Below are 6,354 nucleotides of genomic sequence, written 5' to 3' on the forward strand. Positions count from 1 at the left end.
TAAACACAATCCTCACCCTACAGTAAATGTGTTTGAAATGTTCATTTTTTATTCAGCACGCAATCACATGTTGCCACTCTTTATTGGCACAGAACTTAAGAATTAGAAATATAGTTGGACATTTTGGCAAATATGCTTACATTCACTTTAGTGAACTCCAATCTCATTGTACATCCTGTATAATGACAATAAAGGCATTCTATTCTAGTAGGACACTTTAGTAGTTACACCTTGGTAGTACTTCCTGTTGCCCTTAGAGCTGCCTTTAGGTTTGTTGGCTGCACATTCATGATGCGACTTTCCCGTTCCACCACAAAGGTGCTTAAGAAACCAGTTTGAAATGATCTGAGCTTTGTGGCATGGTACGTTACCCTGCTGGAAGACATCAGAAAATGTGCACACTGTAGTCATAAAGGAATGGACATGGTCAGCAACAATGCTCTGGTAGGCTGAGCTGCTCAGTTGGTACAAAGGGGCCCAAAGTGTGCCAAGAAAATATCCACCACATGATTACAACACCACCACCACCAGCAGCCTGAACCACTGATATAAGGCAGGATGGATCCATGTGATCATGTTGTTTAAATCAAATTCTGACCCTACTGTCTGATTGTTGCAGCTGAAATTGAGACTCATCAGACCAGGAAAGATTTTTTCAGTCTTCTGTTGACCAATATTGTTGTGCCAGTGCGAATTATAGCCACTGTTTCCTGTTCTTAGCTGACAGGAGTGGCACGTGGTGTGGTCTTCTGCTGCTGTAGCCCATCTGCATGTTGTGCAGCCAGAGATGCTCTTCTGCATATCCTGGTTGTAACAAGTAGTTATTTGAGTTACTGCTCGAAGCAGTCTGGCCATTCTCCTCTGACCTGTGACATTTACAAGGCATTTTGTCTGGAGAGCTGCCACTCATTGGATATTTCCTCTTTTTTGGACTGTTCTCTGTAAACCTAGAGATGGTTGTTTGGGAAAATCCCAGCAGATCAGCAGTTTCAGCCAGCCTGGCACCAACAACAATACTGCATTCAAAGTACAATTAGCTTTCCTCCCCTTGCAGTTTGAACTTCAGCAGGTTGTCTCAATTGTGTCTATGTGCCTAAATGCACTAGGTTACTACCATGTGATTGGCTGTTTAGATATTTGCTTAATAAGCAGCTGAACATGTGTACCTGAGTATCAACACCACACACAAGTCTAAATGAAAGAGACAATCTCTGAAGCTCACTTGTTTGATCTAGTGTGAAGAATCCTTAAAAAAACAACAACAAAGGACAACAAAAAAACCCTGTTTGTGTGTGTGTGTGTGTGTGTGTGGGGGGGGGCAGTCTGAGGTATAACACCTTTAAAAGACAAAACTGAACCTAAAGTCTCTTTAGACATGGTAGAAAAAAAATACACTTTCTCTTTTAAATAATGCACACTCATAGCAGATATAATGTACATTTTCATTCTCCTCAATTATCTTTTTAATCTGTATGTTTTAAAGCTCTCTAAGGTGGCCACTGCAGAAGTATTAACAGTTGTTGTTGTAGGGCAGACAAAACATCAGAGCCTCACTGCACTCCCAGTAGCTGCCCTGAGGGGACTGACTGTGGTTTCAGACAGTCTCACACCTGTAGGAAGCCAAACTCAGGCTGGTTAACGGGGCCTGTGAGGATAAGATAGCGGGTTTGTGGGCACACCAGGAGGGTCCATTAAGGGGTGAGATGCTTTAAAATAATAGCCCTAATGGAAGCCTTATCAGTGGCTATCTGCAGCTTTCTGTGGCTCTTGAAGGTAGAACATCCTCATCATGAAGGCTGTGCGGTTCTCAACTATTTAAAACATGGGCTCTTTTACGCTGAGAAAATACTGTATAAATAGGTGGTTTTATCTAGAGACCCAAGACCATATTACACCATGTCTAATTCCCTCATTTTACACAGCAAAATCCCTATTATTCCTGAGACTGTTTGTTAAAATAATTCCCTCGTGTTTTCTAATGTTTTATTCAAAAACGTGTATTCATTCAGAAGCCAAAAATATCTGCTATAAAAGTACCTTAGGTATACAGTATTAATTTATGTCACCAGAAAAGCCAAATCACATAAAGAAACATTTCTTTATGTTGCTGTAAATCACAGCAGCAGAGTGGTAAAGCATCAGTGTCCAAGATTTACTGCAGAGCAACACTGTCTGAATCTAATGGCAAAAAGTTAGACTGACAGCGTGTAGCGCACTCAGCTTATGTTGCAATGAAAGAAGATGGTACCTGTGATTTGCGCTCACTAATTTGTGTCTTGTATGTCGCAGTTATTTTATCTATAAGTCAAAGTATAAACAGAACAATAGATCGTGTTGATGTGCATAATTGTGTTTTAGTGGGTTATTATTAATACTAAGTTCACAAATCAAGAAAAGGTTGCTAAATGCTATAAATTTAAAGGTAAATCTAAGCATTAACTTTACATTTTTGAATCACGGTGTTGCTGATCAAACACTCACTTTTTTTTTTTTTCTGAAGACAATCCTGGGGAATTTCCAAGGATGCAGCGGGAGCAACTGAACCTCTTGTCTCCCTAAGGTCTGATTGTCTCCCTAACCCGTTTCCATTAAACCATCATGACAAGAAATTCAACACTTTCGTGGCCTGACTTCAAATCCAAGGCTGTACATTTTGTGTCCTATTCCTCCAAGTATCTGCAGTTTGCTTGATTGTATACAGGTCTGCCTGCCTCTCCCCTGCACTAAATATAGGTTTCTATCAACTAAGTGAATCCAATAATGGGTAGGTGCCAAGTAGAGGAGAGAGAGATGTGGATGTGTCTTTTCGCCTCGCTTGAGACCAAAGGAGAAATCCTGCACTTAATTGTTGAGGGGACCTAAAGTTCCAGAGCGCCTACATTGGAAAGCAGCTTTAATTAGATATAGTTTGAAGCTAATATCTCAGATGGGGTAACATTCACTGCCACAGGAGGCATCCACACACCCACACACACCGAGAATAATGCACAGTACCTGCCTGTAGATGTGCAGAGCCAGCCTAGGGATTCAACTGAGACATTTCTGATGTATGCTTGCCATCTCTTGAGTAATTTTTATTGATTTTTAGGGAGGATGTGGCTCTAACAAGCTTCTCCTATGTGATAATCTCCTTTTTGCGACAAAAGCAGTGATTAGGAGGAAGGGCCCTGCTGCTTTCAGCAGTAATTGTGTGGTAATCAATCATCAATCTCCAGGAGCTGTTCGACAAAGCACTCCTGTTCAGATGCTATTTTTGACCCAGGTAACAACTAATAAGGTCTTGCTTCAGCTACAGAGAGAAAAACCAACAAACGCAGACGAATATTCCCATTTGCTGTCAAGTGTACCTACAATTATTATCCACAATCATTTTTAATCTATGATTGTATAACTATAAGAGGTATAAGCCTCATTATCACAGCCTGTTTTGTGGTTAAATGTTGCCACTTCTTTCAGTCACTGACAAAAAGCTGTAATGCCGTTTGATTACCACAAGATGCTGACAATTTCATATGTCCCTTGAAGGCTCCACATATTGACCCTATTGCTTTACTTCCATTTCTCCACCAAAGCAAGGGCTGAGGTGGGGCTGAGGTGAATGTCATGAAAGTTGGTGGTGAAGTGTAGCATGGGCAAAGCAAGAAACCATTACGTTTTATGTGTTGTGCATCTACAGTACAACACTTCTTTAAAATTGCAAAATAGGACATTGGCCTTTGCAAAGGATGCACTCCAAGACTAACCATCTAGTTTAGAGACGCTTCTCTTCTTATCCACCACATGGTTTTACATTACATGCCAAGTATAGAGGAGAGCCTGATAATGCTTCAGCCTCCAGTGAGCATGCTTAAGATCATGTTAAAGCCTAATCTTCGTGGGGGGAAAAACATAGCACATGTCTTTTCTGAGAAGAGGATTGCTTGTTCAAAATTCAAGAAATCAATACTGTAGCAGCTAAATAAGATTACAGAGAATTTTTAGTGAGGAAGTCATAAATTTGTGGGGGGCGTAGAAGAACAAATCCATCAAAGAAGGCATCAAAGCTGAGGCGGTTTTCCCTGCACTGTCTTTGATTGTAGAGATTATAAAGGAAGATAGAAAATAAGAGAAGATTGCCTGACGTGATGGCTGATCTTCCCCGAGAATAACCTCAAGTGCTATCCTAGCTGATTTAGGGAGGGGAACAAATGCATCTAGTGTCCTACATTGGTCTGATTAGATTAATAAATCAATCCCATCCCCACCCGCCCATCAGGTTTTGCCCAGGCTATTTTTAAGAAATGGGTTACAGAAGATCATCAAAGTATTTCTGATCACTGACTAACACATGACACTAGCTGTTGCATAACAAACATCTACATGGAAAGCACTGGTCAGAGATGGTAATGGGAGAAGTGCTTTTGGTGGAGAAAAACCTTTTCTTTGTTGAAGCAAAATGCACTGCTTTTTAAAATTCTGGCATTATAAGATCAGAACTAATCTGCATATATTCCAATTTAGCAGGCAGTGTTACACATCAGCTGCCTCCTGGTGTGTGACAAGAACAAGCCTGGACCTTAACCTCTTTCTTGTATTTAGCTGTCACTGACAAGTCCTACTGTATGTGCTGAGCAGAATTAAAGAAGTGTGCCTGCAGGGTTAAGAATGCTTGAATGATGTTTTGAATAATGGTTTCTATAGACTCCCTTACAGTTGATCATTTCTGCATGTATGCAGAAATAACACTTCCTATGTTTTTTTTTTTTTTTTTTTGTAATTGTCTCTGTGGCTTCATACATACAAACATACTACTTCCTGCAAAGGTTAGAACAGTATTTGTAATTTTCACAGTTAAGATTTAGTTTTTCTTATTTCTGGTCATCATATGCAAAAAGGCGATGGCACATACTTCCTAGAATTTAGCAGCATTTCAATGAGAATCTGATGATCAATTAAAAACACACAGATGCACACAAGCGCGTACACTCACGCACACTCATGCACACTCACGAACACTCACGCACGGTTATAACGAAGCTGAGTTTTTTTCCGACTCTTTTCGATTCTTAAAAACAGTTTTTTTTTTCTTACTTTAAGTTTTGCCTATTTAATCAGTAACATTTAATTTTCTCTTGATTTGGAGGCCTCAGGGGATTTTTAAGTCACGAACACTGAAGATAAGCCTAAGGGACTTTGTCATCAAAAAAAAAAGAAAAAAAAAGAAAAGCTCCACTGTATCCTGGAGTTAATTGCTCTTTTTCTAAAAGCACATGCAGGAGAGACACTTTGACAAAAGTAGTGTACAGACTTTTGTTTCAGTGAGTATATCTATGAAGTACAGCAATTAAAAATTTCTAGCTCATGGTGCTGGCTGGCTGGCTGGCTGTTGGCCAGTCCAAACTAATAGCCTTATTTTTTGCTCTGCAAATATGTGAATAGCCTTTTCCTCCTAATGAGGGCCAGAATACAGGGATTGGATGACCTGTGTCCCCCTGCACTCATTATAAAAGCACAGAGTCCTGCAGAAGCTGAAGCCAATGTTCACCTGGCAATTATGATGGCCTGGTGACTGATGGGGAAATCTTTTCCTGTGTTCCCCTCAAGAGGACTGTATCACAGAGCCTTGCAGACAGTGCTCAGAGGCATCTCAACTTTGCTCTGTGCTGCCATGCAATCATTCATTTGGAAACGGTTATGTCAGGCCTTAGTGCTGTTTTTAGAAGCTGCCATTGGTACAGTAGGGCTTGCTGGATTCTGACTGGACAAGGAATATCATGTGTTTAACTACAGGGACATAAAAGATATTAGGGGAGGTAGATTTCGCCTGGAAGCAGACTGACTTAGCAGAGACACTGGATTGAGAAAGGGTTAAAAAAAAAGGGAGCAACAAGCCACTATAGATATTTACACTACATGTTTCAAATAAAAGATTAAGAGATATTGCATAGCATGGCAGTAAAGACAAAAGAAATGATTGATATTCACTTATGACTGTGTGTGATACTACACCGGATGCAACAAGACGTGTAGGTGACTGTCAAGCCTGATTCAGAAGGTGAATTATTCATCTGATTTATTTACTCTTTCTGGGGTGAAAATGAATACAACTGAATCAATCCACACTGCCTCTGCATTGATGATACAATATGTGTCTTGCTACAACTGCTTTAATATCTAAGCGGCACACATCAGTGATTTCTTAAGTGATAATTGTGCTTTTAGCAGGAAAAAAACAAACATGATCCCAAAAATAAGAGAAGAAAAGAGAGAGAAGAAAGGGTGGAGATACAGTAGATAAGCTGTTTGTTTTAGAGGTGGTGGTATGTTGCTCACCCTGCCTCATGTGTTTGAGAGAAAGCCTGGGTAACTATGGTG

This window comes from Archocentrus centrarchus, chromosome 21 (genome assembly GCF_007364275.1).
Source record: "Archocentrus centrarchus isolate MPI-CPG fArcCen1 chromosome 21, fArcCen1, whole genome shotgun sequence".
Lineage (NCBI taxonomy): Eukaryota > Metazoa > Chordata > Actinopteri > Cichliformes > Cichlidae > Archocentrus > Archocentrus centrarchus.